We start from the raw sequence: 16234 nt of genomic DNA on the forward strand, positions 1-16234 counted from the left end.
TAAGCATCTATGAGTGCATATATTTATATATATATATAAATATAAAGAGGAGCAGTGGTGAGGTTTTGGGGGGCACAGGAGCGGTGAGGAGGGTTTTGGGGCACAGCAGCAGTGGGGAGGTTTTTGTGCTCACAGCCCAGACGGTCCTAGGTTAATTTGCAGGAAGGGGCCTCAGGACTTTACCTGCCCAAAGCAGGGTCAGCCACAGGACCAGACCAGCCTGGCCAGGGTTTGTCCAGTCTGGCCTTGAAAGGCTCCAGGGATGGAGGTGTTGGTGTCCCAGCCTTTTCCAGCCCTTGAAGGCCACTCCTTTGCTGCCAGCTTCACACACACCTTGGTGTTATTTCCAGGGAGGTGCCCTGGGAACAGTCATCTCTTATCTCCCACGTGTGGAAAAAGTAGGAGATGACCAAACCCCCCAATGACCAGCCTGGGGCTGTGGTTAAAGGTCCCCAGGAGAACAAGATGCTGCATTTCTGCCTTCCTGTGCTGGACTGTAAATGTCTCTGCTGTTACAAAAGAAATGTTGGCTTCATCTAGGTCTAGAGTGGAAGAAAGTGTTCCAAGAGCTGGGATCACAGGCATGGAAGGGGTAGAACCATTCCAGACCAGGCTGGACAGGGCCTGGGGCCTCCTGGTGCAGTGGGAGGTGTCTCTGCCCATGGGCTTTAGGGTCCCTCCAACCCAAACCATCCCATGATTCCAAAGTCTGTGTCTCAACTGCTTTATTCACAAGCTAGGACTTGTGTGGCCTCAGAGAAGCCGGGGGCACATTTTGGCTTCTCTAACACCTTTATCCCCAGGGCTATAATCCCTGTTTTATTGAAATTGGGGAACTGGGTGAAGCTCCCCACCAGGAAAGACCCTCCCAGCAGCAAGTGTCCCCATGTCCCTCTGTGAAAAAGGACCTCAGGGAGTGGGGAGCTCCTTCTGCCGTCTGATGGCGAGTGCAGGGAGGGCTCAGAGCCCTGCACAGGGTCACGGAATGGTCTGTGTTAGGAGGGAGCTTGGAGACCCTCCTGTTCCACCCCTGCCATGGGCAGGACACCTTCCAGCAGCCCAGGGTGCCCCAGGTCTTGTCCAGCCTCTGCTCAGTGCTCGCCCAGAACACTGGACAGCAGCCCTCCAGACAGGGATGGAGTTCTGGCCTCCAGCAGCTGGAGAGCACAGAGGAGCATGGACACAGGGAGAGCTTCCCTTTGGACATCCATCCCTGACCTCCTGCAGTGAATGCCTCAGTGAGTCCTGCAGGGAATCCTGCAGCAGCCCTGCCACAGGAGCCCCTCCAAGGGCACTTTGGGGCTGCAGGAGCTGCAGCACTCAGCAGGAACAGACCTGAGACTGTGTTTGACACATGGGAAAGGGGTTTAGAAGTGATTTGAGTTAGGGCCGGATGCAGAATGTGCTGGAAACTGCAGATTCTATCTTCACTGGCAGCCCTGAGAGTGCCCAAGGCCAGGTGGGTTCAGTGGAATTGTCCCTGCCCATGGCAGGGGTTGAACTGATGGCCTCTAAAGCCCCTCACCCAAACAATTCTGTGACCCTTTGAAGGTGTTCCACATGCCAGGAGGCTTTTCAGGGTTGTCCTTCTTTCACATGAGGACACTCATATTGTCCTTGTCATTGCAGGGATGCAATTAGGTTGGAATTAGGATTCCTACCTAACCATGAACTAAACTAACTCCAGACAAGGGAGGCCTGACTGGATTTCAGGGAAAGAGAGGCTTTGGACCCTCCTCCTGGTCCTTGGGGACTCTGCTCCTTTCTGCCTCACAATCCCACCGAGCTCCTCATCACTGCTCTGCCACTTCAGTCTTCCCCTGTCCAGGCATGGAACAAACTCTCCCCTCAATCCTCCAGACCCCTCCCTGTGCCCAGTGTCTCCAGTCCCTGAAGAAACCTCCCACCGTGATGCTGTGACCCAAATTTCTGGGGCTCCTGCAGGACCCCAGGACACCTGAGTAGGCAGGGAGGTCTGACCCTGCACTGAAGGTGACCAGTGACCCTGTAGGTCCCCAGCTTGCAGGGACAGGGGTGGATTTGCCTCATGCCACCAGTGCTGGCTGGAGGACTGGGCAGGAATAAACTCCAGCCTCTCCAGAATGCTTGTCTTTCAAACTGATAACAAGGGCTTGATTTTGCAGAGGGTGACATTCTTCACATTTCTCCCTGTGATTAATGCTTTCCTTGTCCGATGAGCTCCTTGGCTGCACAGTAACCCTTTGTGTGCTGCAGGACACATCCAGGGAAGGGCAGTGATGCCTCAGAGTCAGATCTGTCACTGAAGAGACCTGAGGGGCAGCTGGGATCCCATGGCCAAGGCTGTGGTCAGCCCTGAGTGGAGCAGCTGTTCTTAAATGCCAACAAACAAGGTGCTGGTGGGATCTGAGAAATCCCTGGCAGTGGAAAGGAGTCCCACCTACAGCACTGCCCACTTCAGGGCTCTCATGTGTATCCTGGTGTAAATCACTTTTTTGCCACTGCTGACCCGGTGACAATGATTCGTGTCCCAGCTTTGGACCTTCTCAGGGCTGAGGGCAAAGCTCCTGCAGGGCTGTGTGTGGAGACAGCCCTTGCATGGGGCAGTGATTCCCTGCAGGAGCCTCTGGAACCCCAGTTTTGAGATTGGGTTTGGGCAGGGACCACCCAGGAGCAGCCCTTGGCAAGGGCAGAGAAGATCTGGGCAGAGCCCGAAAACCTGGGAAGGTCTTCAGCACAAAACCAGAGGAGGAGACCCGAGGATCCTCCTCAGCTGGGCTCTGGGGCCACGGCCTGGGGATGTGAGTCCCTGTCCCCTCGGGGCCTTGGGAAGAGCCCTGGGTGCATTGGCACTGCCTGAGGACCAGGGCAAGCTCAGGGGGGCCCAAAACCCAGCCAGGGGTGGGGGGGATCGGGATGGGGCGGGACGGGATGGGATGGGATGGGCAGCAGCTCCTGCTCATGTCTGACTTTAGAAGGGTGTAGGGGGAGCAGGGCAGGCCTTGGGTTCCCAAAGACTCCGGTAGGTGTGAAGCAAAAGCAGTGAACTTCCAGTCAGGGTCAGGATGGAGAGGGTTATTCCTTGTTCACTGTGCTCAGTGACACAACTGGAGCAGAGGTGCTGGCAGAGCCTTGGTGCAGCTGCTGCGTTTCCTTGAGGGGCTCATTTCTGGTCACAGAGCGTGGCAGCAGCAGCATCACTCACCTGAGACCCTCATGGACATCAGACCCTCCCAAAAGGGGAGGTCTGAGCTCCCCCTCCCAGGGGATGGAACAAATCTAGAGATTGCATCATCGCAGAGTTGATAGTTGACAGCAATGGACGGTGCTTTCCAGGACACATTGACAGGACAAGGGGTGATGGTTTTACACCAGGAGAGGTCAGTTTAGATCAGCTATTCAGGTGTTTTTACAGTGAGGATGATAAAACACTCAGCCAGGTGCCCAGTGAGGGGGTGGCTGCCCCACCCCTGGAAACATTCCAGGTCAGGCTGGACAGGGCTCTGAGAGACTTGGTTTGGCTGAAGATGTCCCTGTGCATGGAGGGAGGTTGGATTAGGTGACCTTTAGAAGTCCCTTCCAGCCAAAAATGTTCTCTGGCTCTCTGATTTTGTCCCTGTCCCTGTGTTCAGATGAAATGTGAGCAGCTGCCCTCAAAGGCTGCACGGCTCTTTTAAGTCACTCTTGGTTCCCTGAACAGGCTCCTTGGCACTTCTGTCGCTTTCCTTGGTTCTCATCCCAGCTTGTTTCTTCTCCTTGTCTCTCCACCATCCTGAGAGCTGGGGGCACATCCCTCCCTGCACAGCGAGCCCACAGCAAGGCTGCACGGAGTGGGAGCCAAGAAACCCGCTCTAATTGCAGCAGTAATTAAAAGCCAAGTGTGAACACTCAGTCAGGGTCAGCCTGGGTGATCTCTCAGGCCCAGCAGCAGCGTGGTTGTTCCAGGAGTGGAACGTGCCTGAGCTCCAGCCCTGCAGAGCCCCTGTGAGCAGGGAGGGATGTCCAGGTCCCAGCCCTGCCCCGAGCTCTGTGAGCAGGGAAAACTCTCTCTGCAGAGCCCTGGAGCTGTGTGAGCAAGGAGAACTCTCCAGCTGCCAGCCCCGAGCCAGCCTCTGCAGCTTTGGCCAAGGGGTGACAGCAGCTTGTCAACACCCTGCCCCAAGGGCTGCCTGGCTGGCCGGGCAGGAGCTCAGGGGACAGGAGGCAGCCAGAGATGCCGTTCTGAGATGTTTCTGTCCTTGGGAAGTTGTGTTGAGAACTGTGACAAGACACAGATGGTCCGAGGTGAGGTTTGTCTTCAGGGAATCACAGAATGTCTTGAGCTGGGAAAGACCCACAGGGATCATCCAGTGCAGCCCCTGTCCCTGCCCAGACCCCAAACAACCCCACCCTGCACAGACCCCCAAACAATCCCACCCTGGGCACCCCTGGCAGCGCTGTCCAAAGGCTCCTGGAGCTCTGGGACTGTGCCCATTCTCTGGGGAGCCTGAGCAGTGCCAGCAGCCTCTGGGGATGAACTTCTCCCTGAAATCCTGCCCTGGCACAGCTCCAGCCCTTCCCTGGGCCTGTCCCTGGTCAGAGGATGCTCCTTCCCTCTGCTGGGATGCGTGTGATGGGCACAGCCACAGCTTGGGGGAATTTGTGTCTGATCCTTCTGCTCCAGGGTGCAAACCAGGAGTGGCTTCACAGATGTCATGGAATTTTTTTGACACTCCTGAGAGGTGAGGCTTCCTGATTATCTCTAATTGATCAGTCTGATTAATTTATATTTTATGTTGGGTGTCACCTGGAGGTCGTTTCCAGGGTCTCAGCAGTTCTGGAGTTTGGTGCTTGAGACATGTTGAAGGGCTCAGCTCACCCTTCCTTTCCTTCAGCTCTCTTCACTTTTCTACCAGGCCTCTGCAGAAGGGCTGAACCTCCATGTGAGCTGCTGAGAGACCAGAGCCCTCTGCAGCGGAGTTTCCTGTCCTCTGCACAGGCATTTTCCTGCCCTCTGCCCACGCCTCCCTCTGTTGCACCCCAGGAGCAGGGATGTTCTAACACTGGCGTTCCCTGGAGCAGAGTTTGCTCCACCTTCCCTCAAAGGCAGAGCCAGTCCCAGGTAATCGAGCGTCCCTTGGCACATCCTCACGTTTGAATGGATGTTTTGAAAACCATCCCTGCAGGAAATCTTTCTGTCCCCCACCCCACGGGGGTGGCATTGTCCGTGGCCCTCTTCAGCCCATTGTACAGAACATGAAAATGTCTCTCTCTCTTGTTTAGATGAACACCAAAAATGCTCAGAGATGAGTTACCAAAAATGCTCATTTTCTAAGAGGCCACAGGGAAAGTGTTTCAAAATGATGGAATCATAATAAGTTGGGAAGAAAATTTTACATTGCTCACAGCTACAGATGAGATTGGTCTGAACTGAGAGGAAAAATTTCTTCAGTTTTTACCACTGGGTCATGGAGAAGAGCTGCACTCCTAATTTCTTCAGGCAATTGAAGCTCTTGGGGCTCTCTTGGAAGAGGCAGAGGATTTGTCTGCGTTTCTTGGCCAGGTCTGAAGAAGGTGATCACATTTTACCTCCGGGGAGGGAGAGCCTTTCCAATAACTCCGGAGCACCTGTGCATTTCCATGATGGAATGACATAAAAATGAACATTGCCAAGTTTTCATGTCTCCCACGGAAGAGAGTGCAGCACTTTCTCTCTCTCGAAGTGAGTGGTGCAGTAATGACCTCTCCAGGCCCAGCTCTGATGGATTGGCTACACTCAAACAAGCTGGAAATGCACCCACCACGGGTCAAAGATTTCACTGTCCTCTAAAGGAAACAATAAGATTTTATGAACCAGCATGAGATGGATCCAACCATCAAAGTCAGAGTAGTCACTGTTAGAAAGTCAGGCCTTTTCTGCCCATATCCAGGTTTCTCCTGCCAGTTAATCAAGGAGCAGCATCTCAGGTATCACCTCAATTCCTAATAGGAGTAATTTTGGGTCTTCAGACGCTGGATACAGACAGTGCCACAGGCTGCAGTAAATCTGCATAATTGGTACTTAATCAGTAACAGTGGAATCAGTTGCAGCTGTAATTAAGAGTGAAATTTCAGTGTTTATCCCATAGGTGTAGCAAGGATGGATTCTCTGCCACGGGGTGACTCTGCCACCACCAGCAGGTCTCCAGTGTGACACAAGTGACAAAATTCCCTGTGCCGAGACACAGCCCTGCCACCAGCCAAGGGCCAGCCCTTCCTCTGCGGACTCCAGCTCAGGCACAGCAGAGAAAACACATTTCCTCCTGCCCTCATTCCTCAGTCTCTTCCAGGAAAAGCCCAGGCAGCAGACGGTGACATCTGAGCTGACCTGGGGAGGGCAGGCTGTGATGGAGACGTGGCTCTCTGGGGACAGCAGGAGCTGAAGCCTTTCCAATTAGCACTTTGGAGTGGAGTCAAGGGCTGTCAGGGCCTTAATTTACTCAGCAGTGTCCCTCTCCCCATATATCCCTGTGACAGCTCATTCCTTTAGGCTTGATGGAGTGCGTGGCTGGCCTCTAACTGTTCTCCCATCCATCTCCCTCCCCAGTTTGCTTCCTCAAGAACATTCTCCAAAGGGAAATTTCCATGGCTTGTGGTCACCCAGGTTAATTTATGCCAAACAGTTATTCCAGCTGTAAAACAAAAGCTCAGATTTCTCTGAGTCCTTCTCGTGGCCTGAGGTGAGGTGTTTGTTGGTGTAAATCACCACAGAGAGGAGACAACACGGGACTGTTGATGCCCCATCCATGGAATTCAAGGCCAGGCTGGACACTGGGGCTGGGAGCACCTGGGACAGTGGGAGGTGTCCCTGCCATAGCACTGGAGGGGATTTAGAGCCCCTTCCCACGCAGACCAGTCTGGGGTTCTATGGTTCAAGCAGACAGGTCTGCAGGGTGGCAGCTCCATCTGGGCTCCTCTGGTGGGCCCTGGAGTCAAGCAGGGCATGAGGCACCCGGATTATTTCAGAGATTCACTTGGGATGGGATAAACCATTCCTGGAACATTTTGCTCCCTGGGTTAGGAATGGAGAGTGGGCAGCTGATTTGGCAGGAAATATGAACACCCATTTAAAGTCACAGAGATTTTTGGTTTTGAAGACTTGAAATGCTGTGAATCCAAATTGTCATGCAAAATTAACACAATTACAGGGTGAATGGGGAGGAAAGACACACCAACATCTCCACGAGGCTCATGGAAAAAGGAACAAGAATAAAAATTCAGAGCCAAGACCACAGGTTCAGCTATGAGAGAGGCACCACAGGTCGGATCCCAGCTGGTGGGAGCTGCTCCTCCTTTAACTCCTGCTCCTCCTGGAACTCCTGTAAGGCTGCTGGAGCACGGCCCTGAGCACCAGCAGAGCTGGGAGCAGGTGGAGCACCAGCAGTGGGAGGCCGGTTTAGGAGCCCACATTTCCTCAGTGCTGGTGATGTTCAGGGACACACACACACACACCTCAGGGCAGACCGGCTGCAAGCAAATCCCTCCGAGCCTTTGAATCTTTTCCATTCAGCCGTATCACAATGGAAATACCGTAAAGGCAGCGCTGGGAGGGCGAGCGGGATCGGGAAGCAGCGAGCTCAGTCTTGTTGGTTGTTAGGCTGACAGGAATAATGGAAAGGAGGAGGAGAGGGCAGGACAGAATGCAAAAGCCTTAGGTGGGAACGCTGTGAAGCTTGTGCAGCCTGAAACAAGCCGCGCCGCGCACGCAGGGCCCTTGAACCTCCGCCGCCGGGACTGATGGATGGATCTCCGGGGCTCAGGGAAGGGGAAAGAGCCCAAACCTCCACCACAACAACCACAATTATCCGGCCAGCAGCACAAGGACCGTGTTTCTGCCGGCCTGCCCTGCAGAGCTCTGCGGGTATCTCTGGGGCCATCAGTGGGACACGGGCCTCCCCTTCCCAGCCATTGTCTGACTGATAAAGATTTTTAATTGCCGTGTTTATGTTTCCAGTGCTCCAGCAACACAAATCTGCGCTGATAATGTGTTTTAAGGGACCAGAGGTAACGTTTGGAGGCTAAATGTGATGTCAGCTGCCCACTGGGTTGCACAGACATTATGGCCAACTAAGGATTCATTATCCATTGTAGTTTGAGGGGTTTAAATGGGTTTTCCAGGCATCCAGCTCCGGTTTTATGGAACTTTGCCTCTTTCCTCTGCTTTTAGATACCAGTTGGGATTATGAACTGATGTAAATCAAACAATTCTCCTTGGCTGGCTTAGGTGGGTCTGGGGTAGGATCCTGAGCAGCAGTGTTACCCTGGAAACAGGATACTATTCTTATTATAGCCTGGGATTTGGGGCTGGAGCCCCTCTGCTCTGGAGCCAGGCTGGGAGAGCTGGGAATGTTCCCCTGGAGAAGGGAAGGCTCCAGGGAGAGCTCCCAGCCCCTGGCAGGGCCTGAAGGGGCTCCAGGAGAGCTGGAGAGGGACTGGGGACAAGGTCTGGAGGGACAGGACACAGGGAATGTTTTGAACTTAAGGAGGGTAAATTTAGATTGGACATTAGGAAGAAATTCCTGGCTGGGAGTGTGCTAGGCCCTGGCACAGGGTGCCCAGAGCATCTGTGGGTGCCCCTGGATCCCTGTGCCCAAGGCCAGGCTGGACATTGGGTCTTGGAGCAGTCTGGAATGGTGGACGGGGTTGGAAGGAGATGGTCTTTAAGGTCCTTTCCAACACAAACCATCCCATATTTCTATAACTCCGTGAGTCCGGCAGCTTTCAAGAACAGGGGCACCAACACGATGAGAGTGTAAGTGAAGAAGCACCAGTTTGTTCTGAGCCACAGGAGACAAAGCTTGTCTGCAAAGGAAAGGATTCCACCTGTGCCTGACGGGCAGCCCCGGGGCTGTCAGTGCCTCTGAACCCAGAGATCTGAGAAATTCATGGCTACATTTCCCCCTGATGCGAGGGCAGGTTTCATCCCCAGCCAGCAGAGCTCCTTGTGTGAGGAGAGCATTGCCTGGGCGAGGATGGGGCTGCCCAAACCCTGGGATCGCTGAGGTTGGGAAGGGCCTGTAGGATCAGCTGCCTGCAGCCCTGGAGCTCCCAGCAGTGCTGACCCAGGGCAGGCTCCAGGCACAGTCGTGGCCTTGGCAGGGGCAGGAATGTCCTTGCCTCCCTGCAGTGTCTCACATTTGTCCTCTCTGTCTCCAGTGACTCCATCAACAGGGGAAAGTCAGCCCAGCTCAGATTGGTTTGGGTTCAGTGTGTGTGGGACGTGTTCCAAAGGTCCAGAATGTGCCAGGCAAAGAGGGAGGGAAGGAAAACTCCAGCTCCATCTTCTGTGCCCAGCATCTTTAATCTGGAGCTGCCCACTAGGAAGATGCACTTCCAGGTAGGGGAATACTGGTGTTATCCAGGTAGGAGAATACTGTCCCCCACCCCTTACAGTGAGTTTGAACCTGCTCCGTGGAAGATTCTGGGAGTCCTCCTGTACACAGTTCAGAACCTCTCAGGTGAGTGAGGAGGTTCTTTGTGTCTTTACGGCTGGATTTCAACAGTGACAGTGCTGCAACCCTTCAGTTTCCCCCCCCCCCCAAAAGCTTGCATTTGTCTAAAATCAGAAAAAAACTCAGAAGAATATTTTCTTCTCAAAGGTGATAAGAGGTGAAATTTCCCCCCAGGATTTCTGGTCTGCTCTGGCTGTTTCCCTGCAGCTTCCTGAGCCATCAGACTCATCTGAGCTGGGAACACTGAGACAGAAAATATTTAAAATTGGCACTGGCTTTATTTTCAGTCTTGCAAACGCAGTCCAGAAGGGAAAAGCAGACTCTGAAGATTTATGTGTTCTTTGAATAAGCAGCGAGCAGAGCTTTTAAATGATCACAGCTCATTTAAAGTGAGAGCTGAGCAAACCTGGGGCTGCTGCAAGGCCAGGACTAGCCAAGATACATTTCCACAAGCCCTGGGAAATCCCAGAGCTATTGATGAGATTCTCCCTCTGCTTCTGGGAAATTCTCACTCCTGGCAGAGTCCTTCAGCCTCCAGCCCCTGGGAGTGACGTGCAGGGCCTGGCTCTCCCGTGGGCTGTGTGCCGACACCAAGGGTCACTAAATAATGTCTTTGGGGTGTCTTTATGGCCTCACCTTAAAGAGAAGGGGAGTCTTCTCCCCCTCATTTTGGGCTGTAATCCCCAAATTCTGGCTGTCCCTGCCATTGCTGGTGAAGAAAATGCAAGGGAAGAAAGCAAAAATTTAAAATAGTCACTGACCAGCTTGGTCCAAATGTTGTGTAGAGAGCTGTGGATCATTTTTCACCTAGAGTGAATTCAATTAAAAGTGGAGGGATGGGGGCTATGGGTTATTGCAGAACATGGCTGAGTGTAGCTGATGGTTTGAACTGAAAATAAAACTAAGGGGGTGATGGAAGTGAAATGTCAAAATATTTCTTTTCAACCTGTCTTATGTTTCACATCAGAAGCACCAGAGCACTTTCAAAGCAAAGCCTTTCAGCTTCCATTTGTCAACTGAAAGTGGAATTTCTTTCATAGTGGACCTGGTTATTTTTAAAAGCTTCAAAATTAAGCAAAAAAAATTTAATTAGGAGGAAAAGGGAAATATTTTGAGTTGACCCTAAATGATCGTTTTTTCTGCTTTTTTTCATTTCTCTGAAAAGAAGAGGTGAAATAGTTGGGCTTGATTTACTTTAGTTGTTTTTCATTGATTTGAGTAAAATCAGGAGCCTGAAAAAAATTATTCACAAGCTCTGAACCTTGCTGTGAACCAGGCTATGTCTCCTGGGGGCGTGGGTTGAGTACCTGATTATAAATAGTCTGTACTTATAGACAGTAAATGAAAACATGAAGATGTGAGAAAAAAGGAAAAATAAAAAATCCTTCTGAACTTCTCAGCAGTTTCCTGCCTGCTGGCAGGTCTCGCATCCACTGGGGATTTATACCTGTGTATAGGGCTGGAGAGAGCCCTGGGACAAGGGGCTACCTGTGGGAAGGGCAGGGAAAGAGCAGGGCCTCGAGGTGGCTGCGGTGACAGGGGCTCCTCCAGGCATCCTCTCTCTTCCCAGGGCATGAGCAGCACCAGGGAGGAAAATCTCAGCTCACATCAGTGCCCTGAGCGTCATCCCTGAGCCTCATCCCTGCCCACAGCACCCTATCCATGCTGTGGATTCCATCCCATTCCACTGATCCCATCCCATTCCTCTGATCCCATCCCATCCCACCCCATTCCACCTCATCCCAGCCCAGCTCATCCAACCCCATCCATCCCATCCTGTACAATCCCATGGATCCCATCCCACCCCATTCCCTTTTCTCCCCTGGAAAGGCAACACTGAGCACAGAAAAGGGGCAGAATTTGCTCTCTCAGGGTGTTTTGGCTCCAGGCCCTGCAGATTCCGTGTGAATCTCCCCCAGGACCTGCTGATTTGTTTCTATCCCTGCTGAGATCTGCACCTTGTCCTGCAAGGCTGGCCCAGAACCTGCTGGACAGCCACAGCCAAAAACTGCCACAAACAAAAAGCCATAACCTTTGAATTCTGTCCTATGTCAGCTGTAGATGTGGAGCCCCTTCCTTGCAGATTTCCTGGGATTTGTGGGGTGTCCACCTTGTCCACTCCAGGCTGCCCCAGCCAGACATCCCCCTGGCCTGCTCCCTGAAGACCTGGGGTTATTTCTGACTCTTTCTGCTCTTCCCTTTCCTCCTCCTCCCAGCAACTCCTGAAACCATATCTTTTCAGACACCTTCAATGCAGAGAGACTTTTTTACAAGGGCCTGGAGTGCCAGGACCCAGGGAATGGCACCTGCTGCCAGAGGGCAGGGCTGGATGGGCGATTGGGAATTAGGAATTGTTCCCTGGGAGGGTGTTGAGACTGTGGCACAGGGTGCCCAGAGCAGCTGGGGCTGCCCCTGGATCCCTGGCAGTGCCCAAGGCCAGGTTGGACACTGAGATTGGGATCCACCTGGGACAGTGGGAGGTGTCCCTGCCATGGCAGGGGTGGCCTTGGGTGGGATTTGGGGTCCCTTCCCACCCAAACCATCCTGGGGTTCTCTGACAGTTTTCTAGATCTGGAGCATGTCCAAGGCAGACCTGCCACATTGGGAGCTGATGGTGCCAACATGTCCCCACACACAACATGGAGCTGCTGGCCGGAGCTAGGGAAAGATGGAAAGAGAAGAATTCCAGACACCCCAATGCAAAATTCCTCAGTAAATCTCCTTGTGGACTCTGACAGATGTCGGGGCTGTCAGCACCAAAACTGGGACAGTCTGGGAATTCCTTTCCTCACACGTTTGGGTTCCCTGGAGAGTCCTCTGTCCTGTCCTGTCGCCTTGGCATTGCATCCACCCTCCACACCTTGCCCTCAGCACAGCACAGGAACTTTGCAGACACAAAAAAGAGAAAAAAGGAAGAAAAATCAACCAAACCAACAACCTAAGAAACACCATTAAGGAAACAGTTTCTTCTGCAGGGCCAGAGGGACAGCACAGCAAAAGAGGATCTGTGGAGGGAAAGAGCAGCTGAACAGGCAGCAATTCTCTTCACCGAGGCTGTGAGCTGCAGAGTGTCCCACTCGTGCTCTCAGCCTGATTTCTGGGCAGCTGCACCACAAAAAAAAAATTGCAAACTAATCAATCCACACTCTGTGCTGTTCTAGAGAACACTTTGGGGAAATTGCTCTTCTGTATGGCCTGTCACGGAGAGGGAGGAAAAGAGAGACATCTTTTTCCACAAACATTTTATTTTACAGGCTCGCAGAGAGCACCAGGAAGGCCTGCAGGGGAAGGGGCTGGTGTCACCCTCAGTGACCTGGGCTCCAGCAGAGCTGGGGGATGCACAGTCATTGACACCAGCTGGGAAATCAGGCCGGGCTCTCATTATACAGGCTGCACTGCATCCTGATTTATTGTTTTCCAGGAATGGAGGGAGGGAGATGGAGGTCAGGCAGCATAAAATCCCGATAAATAGGAGCTGTGAGTCATCTGGGGCCAGCTGGAACTGCTACTGAGCCAGGACAAGCAACTTGTCTGCTATAGGAAATCTTCTTCCTTCACCACCACTGCAGCACCCAGGGGCTCCCACCTCAGGGCCAGGGAGCCTGTGCTGCACATGGGGCATCTCCTGGATTCCTCATCCCCTGGCTCTTCCATCTCCTGGATTCCCCATCTCCTGGATTCCCCATCTCCTGGATTCCCCATCTCCTGGATTCTCCATCTCCTGGTTTTCCATCTCTTGGCATTTCCACCAGAGCAGGGAGCTGGACAAAGCTGAAAAACCAGTGGCAGAATGAAGGAGAAGGAAGATCCTTGTCAGAGGAACCAGACTTTCTGATGGAAACCAGAATTTGTACAGAGTACAGTAGGGGACAGTCAGTGAATTATAGAAGGGTTTGGGATGGAAGAGACCTTAAATCCCATTCCACCCCTGCCATGGCAGGGACACCTCCCACTGTCCCAGGCTGCTCCAAGCCCCAATGTCCAAGCTGGCCTGGGACACTGCCAGGGATCCAGGGGCAGCCACAGCTGCTCTGGGCACCCTCTGCCAAGCTCTTCCCCACACAGAGAAGAATTTCTCCCTAATATCCCATCTAAACCTCCCCTCCTCCAGCCTGAAGCCCTTTCCCCTTGTCCTGTCAGACTCTGCCAAGTGGTGCCAGAGCAGGAGCAGGGGGAGGACAGAGCACAGGAGGATCTTTAGGGGTACGAGGGAGAGAAAACAGCTGCAGCTCCACTGTGGACATCCATCCCCGACTCTGTCTGGCCTCCTGGAGCAGGTGGAAAATCATCACATCTGCTGAACTGCTGGGGCAGGAAGCTGTGCCCATCGCCCAGCCCAGGGGGAGATGAACTGCAAGGGGATGGATTATAATTGTGATTGGAAGCAAAGAATATCCTCCAGTGCTTCCCTGGAGGAAAAACACAGCAACATGTAATTTTAAAAGCTGTGAGAGTGAATGTAAGAGAATAAAGGCCTGGAAAATAATGCTCTTCCTCCCTTTTGGAGTGGTTATTGGAAACAGCAACTGGAGAGCACAGAGTAAGATCTGGCATGCTGTGGTGTTTAAACAAAACAGACTCAGAAAATGTCCTGGTTAATGAAAGGGAAGAACCTCTCCTAACAAACTGGGAAGTGCTCTCTGAAGGAGTCACACTGTGAGTCGGGCTCAGGGAGAGGAAAAAGGGCACAAGCGTGTGGACCTGCAGTCAGAGATCACAGGATCAGGGAACCACGAATGGTTTGGCTTGGAAGGGACTTCAACAATCCTCTTGTTCCACCTCTGCCACGGCAGGGACACCTCCCACTGTCTCAGGCTGCTCCAACCCCAATGTCCAGCCTGGCCTTGGGCACTGCCAGGGATCCAGGGGCAGCTACAGCTGCTCTGGGAATTCCAGCCCAGCCCCTCCCTGTCACTGTAGGACACAAAATGAAGGACAGGCATGCAGTCAAGTTGTCAGGGCAAAAAGAGAGTGGTTTATTTTTTACTTGGGTTTTTATAGATTTTGGAGAATAACCAGGGATTGGAGGATGAAGGTTGCCACCTCTCAAACCACACTGGTCAAACTAGAAGTCCATCAATTGTCCCTCCTCTAGAGAGGAATGTGAAAACAAAAACAGTTTCCAAAACATCACTTTAGTTTACATGAAAGTCTGTGAGAAACTCCACTACAAAAATGCAAACAGAAGGCTGAAAAAGATCAGGGCAACACCTCCCCACCCTCTCAGGCAGGAATTCCTTCCCAAAATCCCATCTAAGCCTGAGCTCCTTCAGCTTAAGGCTCAAAACTCGGCAAAGGAACCATTCCCTGTGCATTGGCTCGGCAGGAAGGGTGAGAAGGGAGAAGTGCCAGAGGGAAGGGCCTTGGAGGGCCAGGCTCCCTCAGTGTTAGGGGGAAGCAGCTGTGACATCCATCCATCACTGGGTCACTTGATCCAGGATGAAGAAGCCTGTACAGTGAGGATGGAAGAAAAGCAGAGGTGGGCAGTATTTCCCCTAAAAAGTGATTTAGGAAGTTAAAAAGTGACAGTGCATCCAAGGGAGAGTTGCTAAAATATTTACAATTACACCATTTGTAAGAGTGATTTGAGGAGAATGAACAGTTTACTTTTTTTTCTTTTTTTTTTTTTTTATTTTCTTTTTTTTCTTTTTTTTTTTCTTTTCTTTTTTTTTCTTTTTTTTTTCTTTTTTTTTTTTTTTTTTCTTTTTTTTTTCTGTATGTGGAAGGAAGTGTCTGCTCCCTTTGAAAATACTCACATTGCTCATTGGAGACTGAACCTGGGGAAGATTTTTTTGCCAAAACCTCACTAAACACTGGGTTCAGTGAAAGGTTGATTTTTTTTTTTTTTTTATCCTTGAAAGAACAGAAGCTCTTCTGTTTTGATTTCATCTCTGTTTTCAGGAAAGAACAAAACATTTGCTAACCATATCCACCTTAAAGGCTGGTAGGGTCAAAGTCTTGAACTATCTTAGAAAACTTGGAAGTGGTCTCAAAAGTTTCAGCTCAGACCTTCCTCTGGGCTGTTCTTGCACCCTCTGAGATAATGAACCAGTGGATGACACCAACATCAAGGCCCCTGAGAGGTGTGAAAAACCTTTGAAAACCTTTGAAATCGATACCAATTTCTGGTTCTGAATTCTCCAAATTGTCAAGACAGCTGTCAAGGGCAGATCCAAATTCCTCCTAATCCAAGACAAGATCTGAGCACTTTGAAATGTAACTTGATTCGGAGCTTGGATCTGAATTCTGCTGGAAACACCTCCCTCCTATCCTGCAATGAGGCTTCAAAGAGCATCAAAGGCACCAGAACATTCCATCAGGACAAATCCAGCTTGTGCAGTGAATTTTTTTTTTTTTTTTTTTTTTTTTTTTTTTTTTTTTTTTTTTAAATTTGGGGTTTCCCAGCTGGCTAGCAAAAGGGAGGACAAATGTGTGACAGGAGTTAGGTGCACAGGAGGATTGTCTGCTCTGGGATGGTTTGTGGGTTTGCTCCAGCACGTCCCTGCCACACCACAAGAGGGTCAAACTGGGTGCCAGGCAGGTCCTGGCAAGACCTCAGGTGCAGATGGTCCCCCCAAAACCCAAATGAGAATGGAACTCAGTTCCCTGCTGGTTTGTACCATCCCAAGACTTTGTTACGGAGAATCACAGAATCCCCAAGGTTGGAAAGGACCTCCAAGATCACCCAGTCCAACCTTTGACAGAGTCCAAATTAATCCCCCCCCAGCACAGAGCTGAGCTGGGCTTGCAGTGCTCCTGACCCTTCCCACATCAGCTCCAGCCCC

The sequence above is a fragment of the Sylvia atricapilla genome, chromosome 4 (assembly GCF_009819655.1).
Source record: "Sylvia atricapilla isolate bSylAtr1 chromosome 4, bSylAtr1.pri, whole genome shotgun sequence".
Taxonomy (NCBI): domain Eukaryota; kingdom Metazoa; phylum Chordata; class Aves; order Passeriformes; family Sylviidae; genus Sylvia; species Sylvia atricapilla.